This window comes from Pempheris klunzingeri, chromosome 8, assembly GCF_042242105.1.
Source record: "Pempheris klunzingeri isolate RE-2024b chromosome 8, fPemKlu1.hap1, whole genome shotgun sequence".
Taxonomy (NCBI): Eukaryota; Metazoa; Chordata; class Actinopteri; order Acropomatiformes; family Pempheridae; genus Pempheris; species Pempheris klunzingeri.
The window spans coordinates 8341926-8368302 of record NC_092019.1 but is presented as its reverse complement, the minus strand read 5'-3'; positions in this window follow the sequence as shown (position 1 = coordinate 8368302).

Here is a 26377-nt window from a genome sequence, read left to right as displayed (position 1 = left end):
ACTGGTAGCAGGCAACAGATGTCAATGCAGGGGGTAAGGCTTTCTCCAAATTGAGCAGCCCCCACAGGAACATTAGTTACCAGCATACCAAAAGGAGAGGAGGTGGGGGACAAGAGGAGGGAGAAGTGGCAAGCAGAGTAGAAGGGAGGAGGTGAAAAGTGAGTAATGGGAGAGGGGAAGGAAAGGAGGCATTAGAACGAGAGATCACAGGAGAGGATGTGGCCTCATATGTGGGGCAAAAGTCGTAGTGTTAATTCAAGGGTCCTTGCAGGTAGATGCATCTACTATGGGGCTAAGAGGTTCTGCCAGATTACTGTAATGAATTTAATTTTCATAAAAAGATCCTTGTATCAATGTGTGACCGTTTTACTTGATAGCTTCATAAAAATAACTGCAGCTTCATCTCTCCTGACTTAAGATATATAGAGATAGATAAGATATTTGGTCAGCAGTCACTGCTGCTCTTATTTAAAGGTTGGAGTTGTGGCAAATCATGAAACTAACTATATGGTCACCAAATGTGCTGCGTCATGGTGATAATTTGCTGGTTTCAGCCTGTGGTGAATAGATGAAGGCCCAATCTTCATCTCTGTGGATGATTCTGGCTCAGAGAAAGTATAATTAAAAATCTTCCTCTGCTACCATCCATCATTGCAATTTATTTCATCACTCTGGGGGGTACAGATGATTAACAGTATCTGGAAACTTTGTTTTGACCAAACACATTTAAACAGATGGGTCTGGCTGACAGCTTCTTTGAGAGAAAATGGAACCAAATCCTTGTTGAAAAATGTGTCAATCTGTCATAAACACATTGCAACGCTGACCAAATAAACTGACCACAGTCCATGCAAGCACTTCCTGTTGGCAAACAACAACCGTGAAACCAGAGTCCCTTCAGATCATTCATAGAAGCTTTGAAAAAATAAAGCGTACTTAGAATCCATCAGACGCTGGACTTCTCACGTTATATTCACATCGCTCTTTCAATATGTGTGTGTTGGCATTGACATCAATTTGCAAAAAATGTGATGCCTGCAAAACAGTGTTGTCAAACAGTATAGTGCAGCTGCCTTCACTTCTCTTCTGCAGTTTTTAGTCATAATAACAACTTCCTCACAATATGAGCTTGTGTCTTTATTAGCAACTTTTTTTTCTTCCCTCCATGACTGGCGCTAGCATGAGGTAACAGTTTTATATCAGTGGCCGCAACTGATGGGAACTTATTCATCGTCATGCTCATAATTGAAAAGAGGACGTATCATTTATGACTAAAATGATCTCATTCAGCATCTCACTGACCGAATAAGTGGATCTAATTCACTCACTCAAGTTAGAATTATGTCCACTTTATCTCTCAACAGCCTTCTTTGCTTATCCGAAAACCAAATTATGCAGACCATTTCTAGTGCTGAATAACTATAATACAGTTGTCAGCCACAATACCACTAATGGCGGGAAATCAGTAGTTGTTAGTAAGTAGCGCTGCAACTTACTACGTACTTACTTTCAAATATGTTTCTTCTTTTCTCTTATCCTCCTCTCATTGCAACTGCAGATTGTCAGACATTAATGCGGAAACAAATTTGGCATTTTCATGTGTGCTTTAGAAACTGAAATATTTCTTAAGGTTGAATGGATTTGAATTTGGATTGAGGCGCTTGAAAGTTTTCTTCCACTGGCCGTACATGAACTGCTCATCAACAGACTTCATCTATGCCTTTCGCTATCACTACAGGTGATAGTGGTTAGGCTACAGGTTGTGAGCCAGTTAAAGAACATTTATGTAAAGTTGCCAGTATGACATGTGGTGATATAAGTGACACTCAAAACATAACCTCAGCTCTCACAGTTCATTTCCTCAGTACAAGCAGTGCTCTGAATAGAACTGTATGTCTCCATGACTTCATAAATAATCAGTACACACACATGGCTAACATAAGGTAAAGCACATGAAAACAAAAGGTACAAATGTAGCAAAGGGGAAATCCCCTCCTACTTCTGTCCAGCGTTACTAGAGAGAACATGTTATTTAGAGGTCAGTGGTGGACACTGGACACATAAACCCTCTAATCACCCTCCACACCCAGCAAGAATGAGCGGCTTAGCATGCAACTGTAAAAGAAAGCTTGGGTATACTGTGTCAAATCATTTGAGACCCATCGGTAATCTCATGCAGAACTCCAATGATTGACAGGCTGTTTTTGTTGCACAATCAAGTCCAGTGCACACAGAAGCATCCTCAGAGACTACCTGATATGACAAACTGAATCACTGGTGATTGATGACCACTGCTTATTGAAATAAACAGCACGGTATCCATAGTAACAAACTGCTCTGAAAAGTATCATTACATAAATCAATACCCAGACAACTACAGGTTTTGCTGCACATGAGCCACGAGACAGCTCCCATAATGATAGCAACCACTTACAGACATAAAGAGCGATCGAAGAGATCCATAATAGACTGTATAGTACATTTGTGTGATTGAATCCTGTGTGTATTGGCCATTCTACCTACCGAGATGCCTCTAAGGGGAATGACCTTCCAGGTTGTTTCACGTTGTTATTTAGTTTGTAGAAGCAATGACAGCTGTTTACTTTCCTGGTGCTTCTAGCTGGAGGAAATGGAAAGAAAAAGGCATAATGTGATTTTTAAGTTTCAATGTCACTCCAGAATGTAACTCCATTTTAGCTCTATTACAGGAAGGTACTCAGTCTAAAGAAAAATCAAATCACAGGGTCTACTACAGAGCTCCTTGATAATCTTTGTCACAGATGTGGGTAGACAAGTTGTGGACACTTGCAATTATTTGACGCACATCTTTTGAGGCTCAAAGTGCTGCAGAAAGGTTTTTTAAATAGTGTCTTTTTTCAGGTCCTGCAGGATAATCAGTTGGATCTAATCAGATGTGTGGGCCCGCCAGAAGAATAATTAGGCTACACCTGTGTGTTACCGAGGCAACAGTGGCAGGAGCGAGCGGCTTACAATAGCATGAAAAGGGCATATCGACTGCATGAGAGGGACTGTCTCATTCAAAGTATGAGACTAACCAGAGCATGGTTTTGGGAGAGACACATTCCTGTTTAATTCAAATGTAATTTTCCACTGCAGGTTGGACTTGTCAAAGCACTTGTGTGTCACAGTTACCATGGCTCTGTTCTATTCAAATGTCCCAGTAAGCCATGACAGAAAGTCAGCACACACAATACCAGGACAATGAAACTGAAGCAGTCATTATTAATTTTATTATTTACATCTGTGCTTTTCATACTCTGGCATCTGTGAAAAAAGCCGATTCCCCTTCCCCTCCTTTGTGATGAGTGGCTACAGAGGTCTAAAAATTTCTTGATTTTGCAACCAACTGCATTTCAACAGTGTAGTGCAAAAAAAGATGAGTATATTGGTGGAAAGTAAATAACATCTGGAAATAAATGTGAGGTTTTGATTAATAAGAAATACACTGAGGGTAGATAAATGTCACCAACCTTTCTTTATCTCCATCACTCTCTGTCTCTTTTACCAACTTGACTTACTACGCACACAGATGCATCCTGACCAAAACCTTTTAATTGTGGTGGGAGCAGCTGAGGTATGAGAGACATACCACCATGCCACAAGGTCCGTCTAATCCTTTAAAACGGCTGCTTCACAGTGAGCCGAGAGCCTGCTGGAAAATGTCTATCTCAACATGTTGGCCTGCCAACTGCAGCGCCTAGTCCTTGTCAGTGCCATGATTAGTAGCGTAAAATGAGTGAGATTAATGATGTGACATAATATGATTTCAAGTCCAGGAGCTTTATCCGCCGATCCATTCCCCAGCTCAAGTCCAGTGTTTCCTACCCAGGTCGTCTGGTTAGGAAAGTGCCAGTATGGTCGCTGGTTTAACTGCAGCTGAGAAAAAGAATCTGGATACAGTGCCAATAAAATGACTCCCCCCTCCTCCTTCAGCAAGTGCTGTCTTTAATGAAGTCAGAGCCCACTACAATCAAATACAGAGAGGGAATTTGCTGGGTTTTTTTTTTTTTTTACCTCTGTAGCTCCATGTCTCCCTTTATGATTATATCCATCAACCTCAGAGCCAAACCAAACCTAACAATCCAGACCTCAAACCTCCCCACCCCCTTGAGGTCCTGCCCCTGAGCACCAACAACTACCCACATTTGCTCTAAGTGTTCAAAGCCAGAACTTGAGCCACCTCACTTCTACCTTTAAATCATTCCCATCCCCATCTCTTGCTTTAAATGCTCAGCCCTGCCTAATAACCTTTGCCATAGCTCCAACCACTCCAGACCTAAAATGCCCCAGTCTCAGGTCTGATTACTTTCTCTTAGTCACACCTCCAGGTTTCCTTCCCTCGATCCTCCCTTCAGCAGTATTAGTTTCAGCCTGGCCCAATTCATAGCTCAGTCGAATCCAAACAAGGCCCTAGCCAGTGTAAAACAGGGTGCACTTCATAAAAAGGTGATGTCAGCTAGCAACGCGGACAGACGGGACTCTGTACTCCGAGCATTTGACCGTGTGTGTTGATGCATGCATGCCTGGATGTGTGAATGTTGTGTATGTGTGTCACTCTGCCCCAGTCTCCATCAACAGACAGTTTTCAGTGGGCTTCGAAGTCGTCTTTGAAGTGATCTCATGGGAGCCATAAGCCAAAGCAACAGCCCTGCTAGAAGAAGAATGGCATCATGGAATAGAAAGGGGTGACAGCATTCGACAAGCACGTTTCTGGTTGACAGAATCAGTTAATTACAGCTTACAAGCTGCCTGGAGCCAGGACAGTGCATTTTATTGTACCAAACTGCATACTTTCAAACTATTATAAAATGATTTTAACTTATCTACTTCAAAACAAAAATTGGAAATTAATTTGCAAGTAAAAGTATCTACATGTCATTATTTATGTTTTGTAAGGCTCTTGGCTTTCTGTTGTCCGTTGTCTGTATTGAGAGAGAATTGAGACATCAAATGACTGTGTGTCAGGTGAAATAACTCTGTTAGTGATGGATCCACAGTGAATTATCACCTGACTCTGTAGTTCCCAAGCTTTACTATAATAAAACTATACTGTTTTGGTTCACTCTCAGCTCATTTTTGGCCCAAAAAAAAAAGACAGACAACAGACATTAACTTTGATTGTTGTTGATTTTTGTCATGAATATTCAATGTTATTGAGAGATATTATGTGACTAAGTTGTCAAAGTTGTTTCAGTGTGATTTTTATCATACTTGAGATGTGTCAATAGCAAAAACACTAAAGCGGTTCTTCAGGCTTTTGACTCGTTTTTATTGTGGTCTTATGTCATCGCTTTTTGACAACAATCAGATGCTCCATCAATGAATCAGCGAGGCCACATCATAATGATTATGTTTTCTTTAGATTCCTCTCTCCTTTTCTTCTTGTCTGTCGTTCCCAATTCTCCTCTCCCCCATCGTGCTCCTCTTCCTCTCTGCTCTGTTTCCAACATTTCATCCCCTTTATCTTGCCATCTTCTCCCTCTTCCCCTTGATCCACCTCATCAACAGCTTGAGACTCTGTCTGTCTGTCTGTCTCACACACACACACACAAGCACAGTTACAGATAAATTAGCAGAGCTATTGAGGCACCACACCCTGGCGGAGTCACGCCTTGATGCATTATGAGGTTACACCCCTGTTTGCTCTGGCTCATGTTCCAATTGGACACAGTGGGCAAGAACCCATTTTCCCAGTGGGTGATATCGATGAGGGCGATTTGGCATTTTGAGCAGCACCCACACAAACACACACATACGGGCTCAAATGCTCAAAAGTGACACAATGAGGATTTACTGACAGATGAATGGACAGATGATGAACATATGAAACATGCCAAGCTGCTCGGAGACTCATTAACCCATGTTATTCTCTTTTTTTCTGTTTATGTGTCTTGTAGTTGGCGCAGAATTGCCACTATGTTCCAGAATATTTTTCTTCTCATTACTGCAAAATAAATCTTCATTTGTACCATGTTTTGAGAGTTAAGAGTATTAAAAAAAAAAGTCTGACACATGTGGTCTCTGTCCTATTCTCTGACAGCAAAGTTGGAGGAATCTAATAAAATCTTTTTTGCATATGAGAGTTTCGTTTTCTGTGTATATCCTCGAAATTCTCTTGAGTCTTGAGAGAGTATGTTTGAACATTATTGCATTAGAAAAATTGTTAAAATACAGAAATATGCTGAGAAATTGGCAAGAGTTACGAACAAAAACAAAAATTAAATGGATTCTAAATAATTTGCATGTTACTCATTAAGCAACAATTTCTGTTCTTGAAAACAATGAAGAGCAAACAGAGTTCCTTTATGCGTTAGATGTGACGTGCTGTATATGCTTGAAGCATGCATGTGTTGCTTTAAAACATTTAGAAAGCCAGAAAAGGTTGAAGCATTTATACTCTTTCTAAGAAGTGGGATGCTTTTGTAATTTGGCTCTGTGTGCTCACAGCTGCGGCGCAGTGCAAGCACAAAAATGTGTGTGTGTGTGTGTGGTAGCCTAAACATAGATAAACATACATGCAAATAAATTGGAGCCTGAAAAGTATTTGGACTTTATTAAAGTACATTTTCTGCAACATCTGTATAATTTAGCACATCCAACCTCTGTTTGTGCATCGTCATGTTATCAAGTGCGCAACCATTAATCTGTGTACGAGTTTCCACCAGAGTGTTTTCTAGGAGTTTAGCTAGCCGGTGTGAAGCCTGGTGGTCCGGCTGTTTGGGCTGAGAGCAGGGGATTTTCCCAAGCAACCTAATTAGACCCAGCAATGATGTCATAAGGCAGCCATGGGTCACTGTTGTCAAGACGACAGGTACTGTGAAAACCCATTCAGACACTGTTTAGTTCAGTAATGGCAGCTTGCAACAGTAGACAGTTATTGCTTCATGGTGCTTGACAACTATCTTCAGTTCAGAGTATTTAAGGTCACCTGTTCTTTACATTCATCGTTCTTATCTTAGTAATTTTCAGCTAACAAAGTGACATCAAGAACCTATTGTTGCTAGGTTGTGAGAAAGTACATTTAAAGTAAAGTGTACTGTGTTTTTATAAGTTTGTTACACGATTTGAAGTCACTCGAATCCAGAGGCAGCAATACATACGTAGAAGCTTGAACTTAATATGGACTGTCAAAGTTTGCACTAGCATACACTAACTTGTCCACTCAAACACTCCCATGCATAAAGACGTTCTGGTAGGTCAATCACACACACATGCTCTGCTGCGGGATGTTTGTGTGTGTTGGTCTAATTGCCACAAAACAATACTGTCTTTCTCTGTGCTAAAGGAGCCATAAAGGATGCATTGCCAGATGTTGCCAGGGTGGCTGTCTACCAGTTTGGATTTTAACACACACACACACACACACACACACACACACACAGTTTTCCCTCAATGTGTTCCTCATTTGATCAGGCAAAGTGACACACCACAGACCCACTATCTCCATTTAAAGGCTCACACAAGACACACAGATGAATAAGCTCTCTGTCCAGATTTCTTGGAAGTGTGTACACACACACACACACACACATGCATGCACACAAAGACACATCCCATCCACATTTGGCATTCAGCGCTTGTGTGCCCGTGTGCATTGTGTTTAACATGCTGTCAGCACAGGGTTGACGGTCCAAACATCCCTTTCCTATTTGAGTTAAGGTCAGTGTCCTGAAAAGAATAGGAGCCTTTTCCAACACAAACACTCACAGTGGCTTGATGAACAATATCTGCGGCAGATTCCGGCCTTTCCCACTACTGTCTTCTGTGAAACATAACTAAACCCTCTAATAGAAAAAAGCGTATATGTTACCTCCAATGAAGAAACCCTCAAAGAGGGTAAAAAGTGATTAATGGGTCATTCAAAGAGAAACAACCAACTCAAAGTAGATGGGATTCTGGAAAGAGAGAAAAAGAGGAGACAGTGGTGTTTATCACCCAAACACAGACCTGGCCAACAAACTGGAAACAACCTGGTAGTGATTTCACAAGACAAAAGGTAGTCTGTCTTTTCCTTACACAATTCAAGCTCTACTGTTGAACAGTGCACTATGCCGCATGTACATGATGATGATGATATAATGGTGTAACTGGAAAGAGGTAAGAGAGCTGGCACTGTGTGAGAGGAGAAGGAGATGGAGAAGTGTGGAGAAACAGATATGAGGTCTCCCAGGAGTGGGATGGGAGATAAATATGACAGTAGAAAGAAAGAGGTGGGCTGAAAAAAGCAACAAAAGAAGGGAAAATGGAAATGTGGAGTAAATTAATACTGTGGAGAGAATTGTTGGCACAAGTATTAACATTTTCAGTGTGTATTGAGCTTCAAACCTTCAGTTGATAGTAGAGAAAACATTCATCCATCATTCATACATCACCCTGCAATCAGCTTGCCCAAATGATGTAGGGATATAATGTATACTGATTTGTTGACAGAGCATGTAAGGTAAGCAGCCTTGAATGCTTGAATAGAGATTTCATAGAAAACACATTAACCGCATTTACACAGAGTAGTAAACAAGCCAATTATGTAATATTTAACTTTTTAAAACTATTTCTCACACTGTCGAACAGATGTCAGGTCCATTTTGTAGGTGCTGGTTTGCTTTTAAGGTTGTTCAGACTCTCAAACAGTTGTTTGAGAAAACTGATCTGCCGATATAATCTGCACTGATCACCATTTTCTGGAGGATTCTGGATTTGCACAGAGATAAACTCCCTACTCTTAATTCGACCTAGGTTCTGAAATTTGGCAGAAATAATATGTCAATGGACACAACACCAGACCTTCGTGAATTGCTGAACAATTGGAAATGTGAGATTCAGAGGTCTGGAACCAAGCTAGTCCAAGTTAACACCACAGCACAGTGAAGCTTTAAAACTTAAGTTAAGAATGAGCAAACAGAAAAAAAGGATATGATTCAGTGAGAACGACTGAGACATCTAGAATAAAGCTCCACAACAAGCAAGTAAGTGGACTCTGATCTGTAGATCATCCTACAGGGTTTGCATTGCATTATACACTTCACTTGCCCTCTTCCAATTACTTTCTCTTTTCTTAATGTCTTATTTTTGACTTCTATTAGTTTCCATGAATTTCTGGATACACGTTGGCTGTCACCGCAGGTACTGCTTGCTTAATGAAAACTGCACGAGGAAACCAATAATATATAGTGCAGTTGATACAGGTTTAAGTGATTTCTACAGCTCATCCATGCTGAAGCGCTGGGTTCAGATTATTATACATGTCTGAGCTCCTCTTTCTAATTACTTACAGTGGAATATGTAAACGGGACACCTTAGCCCATCATTTTATTCAGCGCTCATATAAACACTGGTGGTGGTAGTCATCAATTACATTTGGACAGAAAACATTTGGCTTGCGTAACCACAGCAACTCTCGAGCTGTTTCAACCTCTGAAGCCAAAATGAGTAAGTTCAGTGTGTCCTGGGACTCCTGGGTCATTAACACTCGCTGAAAAACCCCTCGCATGTTTGGCCACAACACACCCACGTGCAAAACGTATCATTATTCTCCCTGCTTCTCCCGAGATTGAGCGTTGGGTCCGCTTACGTCCACATACATGCTCCACTTCCTGGCATCTGTAATGTGTCACCTTTTCAGGAATAGAGGAAAAAGCTGCTCAGTTTCACCGCTGACCTCAAAGATGTTTGACATGGGACAATGCATCATCACTGCACATGTACTACTTAAAAGCATTTATTTATCAAGGAAATCTGCTGTGAGGTCAAGCAAAAGGTATTCACCAAATTGGGATGGAGGACGCTGACATTTCATTGGTTCTCTAATACATTTATATGTCATAAATTAGCAGTGTGACTTCCAGATTAAGTTGTTCTAAAGGTGGAAGTAAACAGGTAAAGGTTGAAATGGCCTGAGGAAAACTCTGCGGTGGTCAGGTCTTTTAACATAAAATAAACATAAGACCAAGCAGTTTATTTTCACTGTGGCTAAATAGGGGGGAATGAAAGAGAGAGAGAATGACAGAGAGAGAGAGAGAAAGAGAGAGAGAGAGAAAGTGGTTTATTTTCACTGTGGCGAAATGGGTTTGTTTTAACTCTGCAGTGTTTGGAGTTGGAGTTATCCCCAGTGTGAGCCGGGCAGAAAGTCTGAGATAAACAGAAACAGAAGTAAAACGAAGGTGGGGAGGGAAACAGGAAGGTGTAACACAAGAAGGTAAATGTGAAACTCAAAGAAAAGTTGGGGAAGAGTGAGAGGAGAAAAATGTTGCGTGGCTCACATGTTCATGCTTAGTGTTGGGAAATCAGAGGATGAAACAAGAGATCCCAAGTGTACCACTGCTGTTCCACAGCCAACTCTCTCTCTTATCCTGAGTCCTTCTTTTAGTCTCTGTCTCAGTCTGTCATATTGCACACACCAACTCCCTGGTGTGAATGAATATTATCCAAGGCAACTGCGCAATTGACGCATTTACAGCATCATGACGTCACAGGTCTAATTGATCTCTGCATCTGTGCACAGAATAAAAGATTCTTTTTTAAACTCTGTCCTTCAAAAGGCACTTTTGTTTTTCTTTCTTAGCAAATAATGGTTTTGATTATTGGACAGCTATTACATAACTCCCATGCATATAACAGTTTTTTGAGGTGGTGTATGTATAAACAGGCCTCAAGAAAACAAAATCAGTGCCATTAACACAGTAGACTAGAAGCAAGAGTGACACTGTGAAAACTTTGTCTTTCAGAAGTTCAACATTATTCACAGCATCAAAAAAGCAAAGCAGCTTTTCACAATAGACACCATTTAAACCTGACATTGACGTGCAATCTGTATCTGGAAAACTAAAAAATCATGTTCGTGCAAATTATAAAAGCATACAGAACACTCAGTTACCAGAATGATCAGAACAGCCAAACCCCAATTGGAGGTGGACCAGCTCACATTGTGATGTCACAATGCTACAAAAGCAACAAGTGGAAGCAGTGAGCAAGTGTTTCCTCTCAAACAGTGATTTAAAAATGAGTGTCGTCTAACTGTGGCATTGCTTACCTTGAGTTGAGAGCATGCTTGTTGACCACCAGGCTCCCCTAAACTAAATGTGTCGAATTGTCAATTTCATGAATCATAACATAGGTCATGCAAAGCACTACAGGTGTGTTTGCATCAGTTTACTGGCATCACCTGTTTCATTCATTATTCACAATCACAGGCAAATCAATCCACTGCTTGGCAACCTGTTGATTTGTAATCATCTAATCATCATTTACACAGGTGGACAGTGTGACTGTCATGTTGCTACTAGGTTGACCCATGAGCAGTGGGGGGTACTATGATGCAAGATTAACCAGGGTTTTTAATGTCATGAAGGTGGTTACATCACCACATAACTGATCCTGCAAACGTAAGCTGGTCAGACCAGGTTAGGCTTAAATCAGCTATAAAAAAGCATTACTCTCTTTTCAAACTTGTTGAGCCATTCATTAGTAATGCCACTAAACAAAGCTGTGCAATTACCCTAATTTAAATTGTAGCAATGCATTGAACCTACATACATTCAGTTGGTGATACAGAAAATCTGTCACAGTAAGACACACACACTAAAAAATGTTACACAGCATCCCTCCAATACAAACCGTTCTGTATTCAATTTTTGTGCTTGGGCATCATTTGCTTCCAAGTCCGTTTTACAGTGCTGGTATTGCAGCTTTTAGAACAGCTTAGAAAATGTGGTAATTATCACACATAGTATTCAATCAATAGCATTAATTTCACTTCATTTGGCCAAAAAATAAAGTGCCAATGTCAGACCTAATTAGCCTTGAGTATAATATTTAGATATGCTGTGTTCTATAATGTGTTGCGCTACTTTAGTAAAGTAATAAACAGACACAGTGCTAACTGTGCTAACTAAACTATATTAACTTATTCTGCCAACATCCCCCCTTGCCTTTTTTGCAACATAAATGTTTCCGTTCTTCATAGCTCTCAATTATTATGACTTGTGCCTCTAGACCTAAGTAGACAGCACACAATGTTGTTTTTTATTTCTTTCAGTCTTTCTTGAGAAAAATCTTCAGTCAAATGAAGCATCAAACACCCATGTTATTTTCACATTTTATGTGAACAGAGAGCGTGAAGCGGAAAGAATGTGTTAACAAAGACAGTTAATAACCACTGCCACAATACCCATTATCTCTGATTGCAAGTTTAGTGTTTGTTGAGCCAGCAAAAAAAATGTTTGAATATACTGAACTTGCTTTGCCGCACAGCTCATAGGACAGTGACACATATAGGTAAAGTAAGGTTAAGAAAAGTTTATTCTTGCAATTGCAGAGATGAGATCAAATGGAGAGGTGTGATGTCTGGCGAAAGCGGAGAGCAAAGGAGTGAGGGTGGATGGTGTGAGAAGGCGCGCAGCCAGGTGGGCTGGAAAGTCGGTAGGTGTGATGTGATCCTGGAGCACAGAGGAAAGACAGTTAAATCATAGTTGCAGAAAATTACACAAAGAATGATCTTCTGAATGCAATAAACTAGAGAGGTGTGTGCCTAAAGTGTGCCTCTGCCACAGTAATCGAAATAACAATCTTGTGAAGAGTGGGAGAAAGTGTGCAGGATAAAGCAGGATAGTGGGGGCAAGAGAGAGAAGCACACCAACACCTTGACAATCATGTTCGGAGCAGTTTTGTGTAATGTGAAATACAACTGCACTGATTATGAAGATCCAGAGCAAAGCTTTTGTGCTATACACCAAGTTAAATAGTTCACATTTTGGCAGTTGGTGCCAAGACCTGGCTGTGACCTTAAATACTGCTGCACTGCTGGATATCCATGCCCCCCTTTTCCACTGGAGCATCTGCACAGTTTAGGTTTTGTTTCTCCCCATTTTGTTTTTCTATGAAATAACAAGTGAAGAAATGTCAGAGGAGGTCACTGCAAGATATTTTGTGCGTAGTTTAGATGCTCGCTGTACAGTACGGCCTCTCTCAAAAAATAACCCTTTTGAAAATCCTCTGGGCTTCATAAAGGTGAAGTAAGGTCAGCAGAACTGTAGCATACTGATTTCTCATGGCCTTAGAGAACGACTTGCCTATTGCCACATGCTCTTCCTACAAAAACCCAGATTTCCAAGCACATTGTGCCCTTTCTCATCCAAAGTGTTCACTTCCGAAACATTTCAACTCAATCCTAATCATTACGAATGGAGTAGCATCTGACAGCTCTCAGGATAACAGATAATTTTTAGATATAAAATGGGCAGGCTGTTTGTTCACAATATCAAATCAAGTGATAAAAGCACATATGACAGATAAAATCAGCCCCATAAGGTATTGCATCTAGTAGAACACACGTGGGGTTGATTATGGGTAACATGCTCACTAGCTTTAATTAAAAACTGTTTACATTGGAAGTCGTTGCCTTGGCTTTCGATTCAAAGTATGATGCTACACATAAACTAAACATGACCTGAAATGTATTTTGGCATTAAAAGTTTCACGTCTTGAAGTAAAACAGGCCTCTATCATAAGCTGTATCTGTAATACCTGAAATGTTAGCCACACCCTCTCAGTATTTGTGTTGGCCGTGCTTTTGGTAAATTCTGAGTAGGTGTCCAATCTGTTTTTCATCAGTCAGATGATCACGACAGATTTGACTTTAGAACCCAGAACGGTAGTGTCAAACATCAGGGACACATACATTAGTCAAGAACGTTACTTTTATGTTTGAGAAGACAAAACTAAACCTGAACGATCAAACATTTGCATACTAATACACCATGATAAAGCGGTGGCATCTATGATAAACAATCAAATACAACCAAAACAATAAATAATTGTGTATTTCAGCCATTATCTGGAGGGACAGACACAGCCTGGTTAGTATATTTAGTTTCGGTTGTTTAAATCTACATTCTGTTGAAAACACAGGCTTTTTCTATGTTCATCATCTGACAACCTAACAATTAGAAAATGGTGATATCTTCAAATACAAATCCATTTTGTGGATAAAAGGCCAAAACTAAGATTGAGAGTATGTCAGAAGTTGCTAGTTTAGACAATGTCTAGGTAAAGTATTACTCAGCTGAAAAAAGATATGTGTTGTCCATCTGAAGTGACTCATACCGTGTCCGACACAAAGTGAGAAAGGATTTGCCCTGAAGGTGTTAATCACCTTCTTCAAAGGACACATTACGACGTGACAAACTGACCTCGCTGAAACATGATGCACTTTGCTTACTGCAAGATCCATTAGCTCAGTACTGGACTGTACCTCCACTTCTAAAAAAGAGACTTTCACATGACATCGGACGGTTTTAGACTGGGAACAAGACGGCCAAGGTATCAGCAGACCTTTAACCCGTCGTCATATCAAAGGTTAAACTAATACCACCAGAACCACTTATTCTGTGGAGCTGTGTTTCATTTGTTACAACCTCTAACCTGACTCCGGTGTCTGGTAGTTAAGTAGTAAAAGTTAATTTAACTTAATTTAACTCAAAGTTAACTTAATTACACCAGTAATTACTACAAAATAAGAGTTTGTGTAAAATAAATTCAGAAATGCTGTACATATTATCAAGTTGAAAATGCTCTATATAAGTATAACTTCAATTTATCTCCAGGTTTTTGTTTTACTCAAATGCATCCTTGGATCGGACAATCGGAGCTGGCTGGCAATTTGTTCTGTTTATCCCCACACAGTGCCGATGTTCTTAAAGAAAAGCAAAAAATGCTGTGGGAATATATATGCTGCAGTCTCAGTCAGGCATGCCCTTCTAATAAACCATAAATGTACGTTATGTCGCATATGAAGCATTAGTGGAACCCAGACTTAGTCAAGAACCTCAGTGAGATATGACATGTTTCAATACGGTGCCAAACTAACATAGTCATAGGTAACATCAGCATATCAGCACTGTCATTGTGAGCATGTTAATAAGCTGACGTTAGTGTTTAGCTCAAATCATTGCTGTCACTAAGTACAGCCTCACAGGGTTGCTAGCGTGGCTATAGACTCTTTCAGACCTAAAATAGCTTTGCCTTAAAATAGGATGCTGCGCAATACTGTGAGACAGGAATTTACAACACTGGAAAGTTATCAGCCGCAATCATTCTCTTTTTTGTATAGAAAAATCTATATGTTCATATTACAAATTAATCTGCAAGGAACATGCACTTGCAAGTATTTCACTGGCCGCCACTGTGTCAAGATCAACTTTTTTGCTGGACAATCTTGCGTTTGCTCTGTATTGGCAACCTTGCTGCACCACTGGTATCATGAATGAGAGGCTGTGTTTTTTCACGCAGGGCTCAAGTTGATCTGAAAGCTGCATTTGACACATTTGAACTTTAAATCCACACTTAAATGTGCTTCACTATATGTTTCTATAAAATTCACGAAATTTGTTTATTCAGCAAAAACCCAGAGCAAATATTCCTTTGGAAATATGCTATCAGAATGGTGCGTGGAGCTAACTTGAAGTTAACTATTTGAAGGCACAAAGACGGGTTCACGACAAAAGAAATGAATGGTGAAAAGTGTTAGAATGGGAGAACTGACACTCAACACAAGGAGCACTCATAAAGCAGGCAAAGACACAGAAAGAAAGTAATGACTAAGAGACTTTAGTTTTTGAGTCAGAGAGAATTAGTGTGAAAGATCAGTTGAGCGTAAATGAGAAGGTCTGAGAGCCATAGAGTGAGAGATCAATGGGTCGGCGGGTTAGAGAGGGGGTGGGATATAGTGGCTGGAACCTCCTGATTATTGATCACTGCAGGCACCAGTCTATCTCTCCATGGACAGCTGTGGCTTGTCCACTCTGACCTCTGGATGAAATATACCTGCACCTCAACAGCATGTGCTATATTCTCTTTGCTTTATCTCCACCAGGCCTGCTGGGAGAGGAATGAAAAACGAAAGATTGACAGGCCTTCTCTTTAAGTGCCGTGACAAGACAGGACTGCAGAGCCTTTAAGATGAAAGCTGAAAAAGTGCAATTTAAATACCTCCCCATTAGTAGGTGGGCATGGCTACAACACCACGGTTGCTCTCTTATCACCGACTTAGCAGGTATCCTTGATGACTTGTTTGAGTGACAGCACTAAAGGATTGTCTTTGTTGTGTAAAAGTAGGAAGCTGGGTTTACAAATCAGTGACAGTGATGTTGACAGTGATGTATCTGGGAGATAGAGCTGATAGGCCTCTCTGTGGGTATGCTTTGGTCTCTGTGGTGCTGTACTGATGGAGCGTCGTGGGTGAAATTGTGAAGCTAAAATGCTCAGTATGCAGATGGTTGACTCTTATGGTATCGGTAAATGCTTTATTGTATTTTTTGCATTAACTGCATTTTATTACCTTAATTTTACATCTTCATATCAGTAATGTAGTTAAGGTTGATAGAAAACATGCTTGCTTTTGTACAAAGTGTTCAATATTCATTTTGCACAGAGCTTCCAGGGGCCTTTACGAGATTTCAAAATAAAAGTCAGATGATATTAGTCATCATATTACATTATCCACCTTCATATTCACATCAGCAGATCCCGTGAGGTTCTAATTCCTGAGTTGGGAGAGATTCAGACGAACTGAAGTAGAAGAAACCGAGGTGGATGACTTCATGACATCCAGCCGGGAAAGACCATATTGCCTTTGATTCCTAATAAAACAATACAAAGATATATGTGCCAAAAACTGGACGTGCTGCTTCAAATCAAAAGAAATGGTAGTGAAATCACTGAGGAAATAACAGTTCTCAGGGCTGGAGAATGATTGCCAATATTTGTGATGCAAATATTCAACTGGAGTGAAAATTTAACTCATCACCACTTTCTAAATGGAGAACAACTCCGTAGTACTAACCCAAGAAGGTTTACACTCCTAAATGTTGCAACTTTTTCAGATGTTCATGTTTTTTGCTGGAGGCTTATAAAGTTTTAAGACCCCTTCATTTTGCAGCTCTTTCATACATGACGTTCCAGCTGGTTCTGTGACCATAGACCTGGAGGGTCAAATGTGACCCTTGAACTTCTGGGATCTCGGACCTGACATTCTGCTCTCTGACCCCTGAGGCTAGAGATCATGCAGGCGATTATGTTTGGCCACTGACCACGTCTGAATCAAAGGAAAAACAGGGCTTTGGTTTATGTGCAAGTGTGTTGCAGATAATTATGGCCATCAACAAATCAACTAAGGATGAAATGAAATGTGGTGGTTTGTGTTTGTTCATTCAGTGTGTGTGTGTGTGTGTGTGTGTGTGTGTGTGTGTGTGTGTGCGTGAGAATGTGTGTGTGAATGTGTGTCTTTCTGCATGAGAGAGCTGGTGTGTCTCACACCAAAGGTGGAGGTGTTGCAGAGAGAGAAGAATTTGACCCAAACTTCCTCTGATCCTGGACTAGCAGGGGTCCAGTTCTGTCACATGTTCGCCTGTCTGTTCAGATAAGACCAACGAGCCAGGAGAAAGGTCCACAGAGTAGTCAGTCAGCAGGATATTCTGATAGTGTAAGCGGTTAAAGCACACACATCACGTGCCAACAGCATCAAAGGGTCTTATCTAGATCTGAAATAAGATTAAGTGCTTTTATTGTGTCATTACAGCAGCAGAACCAGAATCAAGAAATCAAGAAATTAAGACAACATAGAGATAAAGAAAATTAAAAGGTCAACACAGGGTGCAGATAACATTCAGCCTACAATAAAAAAAAAAGCTAATACAGGAATTAAGACAGGGGGGATAAGCAGCAGGCTTACTTGGCTGCATATCAACTGTCTTCTTTGTCTTATTTTTCTGTCACTCTCTGCTTGTTAAAACTCCATTAAGTAGAAAAAATCGTAAATTAAGAATAAGCATTAATCCACAGGATATCCCTTTAACACAGGGTTCCAGAGTACACATTATACATGCATGTATTCTTGGGTTCATATCCAGTACATTGTATGTTATACTGTGTCACCCATCTTCCCCTACACACCCCACTGTTTTAGAACAATCAACTGGTGCAGCAACATCTTAACGGTAAAAATAAATTCAGGTTATGTTTTCGAGTATTTTGAAGCAGAATTGATAAATGGTCCACACCCCTCCACAACCTAACCTGCCATTGCTACGGTCGTGGTTAAGGCTGCATTTCCATGAACAATGTCTGATTTGTAGACAAACATGTCATATGTCATTTCTACATGTCTTCTCATTCCCCATATGTAGACTTCTTACATAACACACTTTGATATATGGAGGGCAGCGCTTTGATGAAACATCTGTAAATGTCATGCATGTGATCGTTATTCACCGACCGTGTGCTCTGTGACTGTAGTACAGTTCAGCTATGGCTTATCTGCTTAGAGGAGTGTGTGTGTGGTGTGTTGAGGTCTTGTGCTCAGTAGGATGCAGCAGGCTGTGCTCAACACGTTCTCCCGTCTCTTGTTTCACAGAGATTGTTTTGTTTATTCACTGGTTTCTCTGCTGGTTGAAACAAATTTGGTTCTAAAATACTCTGAACCTTTGAACCAACTAAATCAAGTAAAGGAGAATTCCACTTCTTGCACATGAATCTGTAGCAGGGATGACCTGATCAGTTTTTTTTGACCCTGATCCCACTCTCAGTCAACATTTGCCAATTCTGACTCTGATCTGATACATGTATTTACCTGAAATGATGTATTTGACACAATGAAATAACATCTGTAGCCTACTAAATTTGGCTCACTAAATTTCTCATGAGCTTCTTGATCCAAATACTGGAGGTCCTGATTAAAACCATCATAAATTATCAATATGAAACACTTTGGAGGTGTTACAGAATGATCTATAGCTGAGTAAAGACACCGATTACAGAAAGCCAAAACACTGATCCTCGGTATCAGCCTGCAACATCTCTAATCTGCAGTATCCCATTATGTGTGGAGTTATTTTGTAATGAAGTGCTGTAATGCTGTTTTGACTTGACTGCAAAAACAAACTAAAAGATGTAAAAGTCTGCAAACTGTTAAGGTTTCCTGTTAACATTTACTAACTTCAATATGTGTTTGCTGATGACTAATAAAATAACGACTTGCCATTACACGTTAGAAAAATGATAACATGAAAGACTGAGGTCATTACGTCACCTAACACTCACCGTCATCGCTCAGGTCAAGACTCGTAATTCTAATGGAGTACTCACTCCATCCTTTCTGACGTTCATTACAGGGAAGAGAACACGCCAAGGCCTGTTTCCCTTCAATATCTGTTTCCAGTGAAAAATGTTGTCACACTGACTCATCAGACAAAGAATGGAGTTCCACTGCGGCGTCTGGAAGTGTTTTCGAGATGCACATTTACATATCAAACTGAACTCAGGGCCAGTGGTTGACTAATATGTAATGTGGTTTTACCAAAGAAAGTCAGATAGACAACAATGTTAGTTCAAGTGTTCAACTGAATGAGTGTGATGCCACATTTTCCGAACAACTGAAAACAAATGAAAATGACATTTAGTGAGATTATGACTAAGGGTTACAAAGTATTTATTTATTTAAGAATTACTGGCGATTAAAAACCATAAAACCATATTTGCAACAAAACAAAACAAAAAAAAGTCAACAGCGTTCATGACAATTTTGACTCTACACTGTATGTCATTGATTTAGAAAACAATCACTTTACAACTAACCAACCAAAAGTTTTCCATCCACAGTGAAAACACAGTCAGAACGAACCCATTAGTAAATTACAGCTGTCACTTAGCTCTCAGATAAAAGCCACTTAGTCCCCTGAGTGAGACCATTACTCTGATAATAACAACTCTTTGAAGCACAGGAGAGGACAGCAAAGGCAGTAAAGAACAACCAGCAGACTTCCTGCTTCATGCAGGTCGTTCTCAGTCTGACTGTGACTGTCTGAGAGGAAGTGTTCATCCATAAATCAATAAAAAGCCCTTTATTCTTCTTCATGATTGTTTTTGATGTTTTCTTATGTTTTAAGTTCAGAAAACATTACAGTACAAAGTATAGTGATACTGTATGCTTTAACTTGGGGAGTTGTTTTGATGTGGTTTGCGTTGGAAAAAACAAATTGACAAGTGGCCTACTAAACTCACAAAGTAGAGGTTGCTTAGGCATTAAAGGGGCATTCCAGCAATTTAGAACTGCATCATAAATCTTGGGGACTTGTGCAAGAAGATTTTTCAAAGAATGGTCAAAATTAAGACAATAGATGCTGAGCTATCCTGATTTTTAGTCCCAATCACCAAAACATCCTACCTTTCCCATGATGCAACTCAGTAGCATCTTCTGAAATTCCCATATCTTCCAAACTCCACACCTTCAATTGGTAACGATATTCAAAATGTTATGGAAGTGTCCAAGCAGTAAATTTACAACTCTAATTTTCCCATCTATAAAACGCAGCACATGGCATTGTGGGATTGTTAGCAGGGGATAGTGTAATGCCATGGGCACTACTTTTTTCATTCATTGTTGAAGTTTCGAGGGTGCTACACAGTGGACACATTTTCACACTCAAATAAAATGGCAGACGGTAAATATAGTGCACTGGAGCCTAAGGCTCAAGCACAAGTTGTACAAAAGTACAAAAATAATTTTTTCAAACTTTTGAATGTTCCCTACAGAGCCACAGAGGACATTATACAACTGTTTTCACAGGCTCAGTCGTCCTACTCATAACAAGTGGACTTCATGCGAACTTCATGTTTCAAGTCTGTGGAGTGCCCCTTTAACACCCTTAGAGATTTCAAGCTATAACCATCAGTAATTTTTTTGTTCATATGGACTCAACCAATCCAATCCATCATTCCACATAATGTAAAAAAAGTTAGTTCAACAGGAGTTTGATTTCTTGGCATCAGAATTGTGAAGTTGTTAAAGAAGATGGATGTCTCTCAGAGGACATGACGGGGGGTGGGGGGTGTGGGGGGGGGCTCTGGTGATACATTTCATCTGTCTACCTAATTGGAAATGGAGCAATCAATCAATCTGATTTCTGAGTCCCATGTTGTTTTAAATACTCTAAAGCTTATCAATCATGCCATCATCTCGGACCGATCAAGTCTCAAGCACTTGTTCTGTGCCCAGGGAATATTGGTGTCTCAGTCAGTCTTGAAAAAGACCAACGCTTGTCAGGGACTTTGACGAGTTGTCAGTCATGAACCTTGACTTTCTATCTCTAGTGGTTTTTGAACAAATATGATCAAAACCAAAACAGTGACTAGACTCTCAGCTCTGGCAAAATCTAAACTACACTGTGAAACATTTGAACAGCTCATTTGTTTATATTCTAACCTGGATTTTAACTTATATGTTTTTTAACTTCAGACTTATGTTGTAAAAAAAAAAATACTGACTGAACATTTAATTTGATTTCCTTCTTATTTTTCATTGTGTGTACATGTCAGAAAAGGTTACAGAAGCAGATGACCCAAATGTGATGGTGGTGTGGTATTTTACACAAATGACAACATGGCAACACTGATGTGTCATGACCACATCACAGCATCCTCTCCTCTCAGCAAACAAACCTACCCAAACCTAATCATCAACTGTGTACTTGAAGCCATTAGACTATTACCTAATTTTATTAGACATATAAATGAACACAACCCTAATGCTCTTCTTGGTGACATAAAGCATCCTGGACGCTTTATGTGTTGTCCTTTTGTTGTGAGAATTGCTTAGAAACTTCATTTTAAATTGATGATGTGTCTCATAAGTTACAGGCAATGACAAACTGTGTCTGTTGGGAGTCTCAGCGACCAGCTGTGATATGTCTTAAGATTGTATTTGTGCATTTCATATTACACACATCACAGTCAACATTACATGAGGTAAAAATAACTGAGTGGTGAGTCAGGAATGTGCAGTACAGCATATACTACATACTGCATACCACACATGGCAAAGAAATATTGTATTGAGTATGAACATGTAGATTAATATCTTGTAGCTTGATTGCTGGCAGTAATCAGTTCAAGACAGCCAGTGATTGTGAAGCATATTGCAAACAGCTGATGCCAATTAACAAATACAAGTGCCACTTCAGTGCTCTGCCTAAACTAACATGCTTTATAAATGCATTCAGACTGCGGTGTACCTAAACTGGACCTAGTAACATGTCTGTAGCGCTTTGAACATGGCACACATCTGGGAACAGAGAAATTAAAAGCACATCTTGTTTGCCTTATTAAGGACACTCTAATAAATGCAACCTTTTAAAGTGGATAGATCAATGTTACATATTCCTTATCTGAAAGGAGCTTCAACAGACTCTGCTGCCAGTCACAAAGTACAGTATAACCACATTTGGCACGCATGTGCATGTTTTACAGTGTTTTTGGCTTGTAATACTATAATCTCTCTGTGTGCTGCCACGTTGCAAACATGTGGAGTTGTTGGTAAATGCTGCTCATTGTTCTTTGAGGGGGGGATGATGATTGAATACATGTCAACTGTAATTCTCACAGGTTGTGGCCCTCCGGTCTGTGTGACCTCAAATAACACCAAGCAGAGGCTGAGACGTCAGACTGACGCGGGGGGCGGACAGAGGAGCACAGAGCGGCAGACAGAGGGAAGCGTATGGAGAGAGTTAGCCTTTAAAATGTTGAAATTACTCCCCTAATTCTGCACGGTGGTCTGGTCTTAGATATCACCATGGTAGCAATACCACAACAAGATGGGTGGGGTATCCCCGTCCAGACCCTCTCTCCCCACCCTTTCTGTCTCTCAACACACACATAATCTCTCCTGCGCCGAGGCATTTATGTCCCACCACAACTCCCTAATGAGCGCACACACTCACAAATCAAATCAACACACGTTTCATCCTGATTGCTTCAATCCTCTGCTTTCTCTTTTTTTCCTAAAAATCAAGTTTCTCTCTCACTCTCTCACTCACTTTCTTCCGTTCCTAGAAAGTGTAGTGCTGTGGGCGAACTGTGTGTGTGTGTGTGTGTGTGTGTGTGAACTATAGTTCCATCCACAGACGATGGCAGCTGAGCAGGTCACCGTGGCATTAGTGGAAACTCTGAGCCAGCGCTCAGAGGAAGGAGGGAGGAGGAGGAAGATGAGGAAGATGCTTTCCTCTTAGGGTTCAAAGGTTATTTCTATCCATTACCAACACTGCTCCACCTCAACTGACTGTCTGTGTGGAGGAAGAGATTAAAACGTGTGTGCAGTTTCATCCGTGCCTGATCGGGCTCACTGAAGCCTCCAGAAAGTGTCTTTACAGTAATCTTTAAAATAATAAGATAAAGTTCGGTCCACAGTTTACTGTACTTTTACACTTAAGCAACTACAAATGAGTCAGAATTGCACCATTTTTAAAGAGTACTACATTATGAGTCAGTACTTATGCTTTATGTTAAATATTTGACTTCATGAAAGAGTCTGAAAACATTTTATGTGCAAAAAAAAAAAAAAAAAGGAAAACAGAACATTTTAATTCAGTTCAACTATATCTGCTCTGTTCTTGCTGCGTTTGGTCACACCAGTGCCATAAATTTGTGTTCTAAATTTCATCAACTCTTAAGGGGGGCAAACCACTGGATCAACTTTTACATGATATCAATCCCAGCTGCCATTTGACCATAAATTTCATACAGTAGTTCCAGCATTAATAATCTGGGTGTTAAAGGATCCATATTTTCCTCAAGATCATAGCTGTAGCCTGGTGGAAACACTAAAGTTTAACCATAATTTACTGCTTTCTAATGAGACAATCACTGCTTGACCTCTGCCCTACATAAATATTATTCCTTCCTGGTGACTGATTTGCATAACTGTGTTTTTGGGGAGGATGGCTGAGAACATTTTCCCCATTTTCCTAAATTTGGGAAAATCACAGCTTAACATACAGCCCTCCAGAGGGACGTAAGGAAGATCATAGACTGAAGGTTGGGACACATTTAAGAGCAGAGACACGTGGTACCAATTGGGCCTAAACTCCTGGAGTAACACTCTGTCAGGGAGGAGAGAGGGAGGGAACCCTACATTGCCTGCTCTGTGCATGTGTATTGGATACTTCTATGCGACTGTCACGCCCGACTCAATCCGTTTCGCGTGTGTGTGTCTGTGATGTGTCTCTGCCTCTGACATAATCCCACCGGTCACAAGACCCAATGTCAACATCCAGTCAGCTGCCTGTTTTTGGTGGTTTTTGATTGAGCAGCCTAGAAGCTAGAACCACGCCTTGAGATGCTGCTGATTTGCGACTGCGGTTAAACTACATCAAGCTCTGATTTATACCACCCACTCACTCAACAACACTGAATTAAACTTTCAGCCTCTTTAAGGCCTGTTCCTTGGATATGGAGTCTTTCTTTAGTCTCTTACCCAGTTTAAGCATATGTGTATTAAATGCAATTTCAACATGAGAAATGTATGGTTTTCAGACACACAAGCTGATACCTTGTATTTCCCCTATAATAAATCCAATGGCATAATTTCCAATGCTCATACAACAGGCACATTGTGAAACTGTGTATAAATAACAAACATCATATCTGGTGAATAAAAATGTGAGCGATAAATGGCTCTATTTACACTGCAAATGTAGTTTTTGCCTGTGCAGGACACAGTCATGTCTACATGTGAGGTAGTGTTGGAAAGTTTCAAATCACAGCGTCTAGTCTAAAGAACGATTCCCAACTCTAGGGGATACCTCTGCAGTTGCCAGTAGTAGCCAACATAGATATTAAGATACTGTAAAGGACAAATAGATGAAATATAAATAAAAGTAATGGATACATAGTTGAAATGTCAAATGCCACTCTAAGTGTTAGTAGTACAAAGGCAAACATGACCTGACCTAAACACTGTCAGTTTAATTGTACACTTTTGTTAAAGTGTTAAATAACACCCAGTGTAAAATGTATGTATGACAGGTGGTGTCAATGAAGGGATACTTTAGTTTATCTGACAGGGCTTTGGGAGTACATCAGCAAGAAAGTTGGCAACTATTGTTTTTGATTCTGTTGGATGATTCAAACATTGCATCACTAAAGGGGTGATGAGACATGACACGTGTGGCTGAGACATTACTTCAAAGAGGTGACTGTAAGTAAAACATTACACGCAAACACACATTCAGACTGTGTTTAAGATGAGAAGAGCCTGAGACGACAGTGTTTTCAGCACCTTCACACACCTGCAACTTTCCATCCTGATACCTGAAGCTAAAATAGTGCAGGCTGTGAGTTATCAACACAGGTTCACTTATTAACACCGTCAAGGGTGAGCAACTATTATTTTGAAAATCTGAATGTCTTATCTTGGAAATACAAAATCCGTTGGCTCAAGCAAAAAAACTCAGCAATCCTTATCAAAACTTTGAGGCATGGAATGCCTTCCCTAAAAAGATTATAGAAAAGATCATGTTGCAGTAACAACAGACTGCTGCAGACTGTTGTCCTGAAATATAGATCAGTGTAAATGTACTGGAAAAAATAGAGAACAAATCCTAGCAAGATCTCTATCAAAAAACAGAAAGAATTCAGCAAAAGAGGTAAAGTTCATAACAATATGGGACTGCAAGAAGACTTAATATTTCATATCCACTAAAAATCCAAAGCCTAAAGTATTTAAAAGTTCAGTTGTCACTGGTCAATTAGGCAGGCATTACATGGGCAAAACTGAATGCTGCTAAATTTCCAGGTTGAATGAACATACTAGAGGACCCAACGGTGCTGTGTGTGAACATTTAACTGACATTATTTACTTCCTGAACAATCAGACTTGAAACCTGGAGCAAATTTGGAGACAATTCATTAAAAAGACTGATCAGAGTAAATACTGGAACATTTTACGCTATAAAGAGTTTACTATCAGGAGATATAACCCTTCCTTGAACAGTTTTCTAGAAGTTTCAAAGGTACCAAGGTGCTCCAGAGGTGTTGAGAGCATTAGATGCTGATGATCTGTCTACTAAGTAATTAGGCCTGTGACATCGTCAGCCTAATCAATGCACCAGAGCAATCAGCTGACACACCTGGTATTTGTTAGCCACTGTTTCATCACTCATTCATGCTCCATTAAGATTGTACCGCGACGATCCAGGGATTTGAATCAGTATAATATTCTGCCCATAAATTTGCTCCTGTAATGTTTAAGCTACATTTTTGTCGAGGAGCGGTCGGCTCAGCTTGTGGGATTTGTGTTCACTCTCAGGCTGCTATACTGAATAAGGCAAAAGTAAAACAAACCTCAGATTGACACTATGGCATGTTTTGTGAACGTAGGCCCACAGTTAACTATACCTCCCGGGATAATTGCTCAGTATATTCCCCAATGCTCTGCTGCTTCCCGCCTGTAGATTCTCACAGCAGTAGACATAAAACATATAGAATGTGTGTCTTTCCAAATGGACATTTGACAAATTTAATTGACAAACACAGA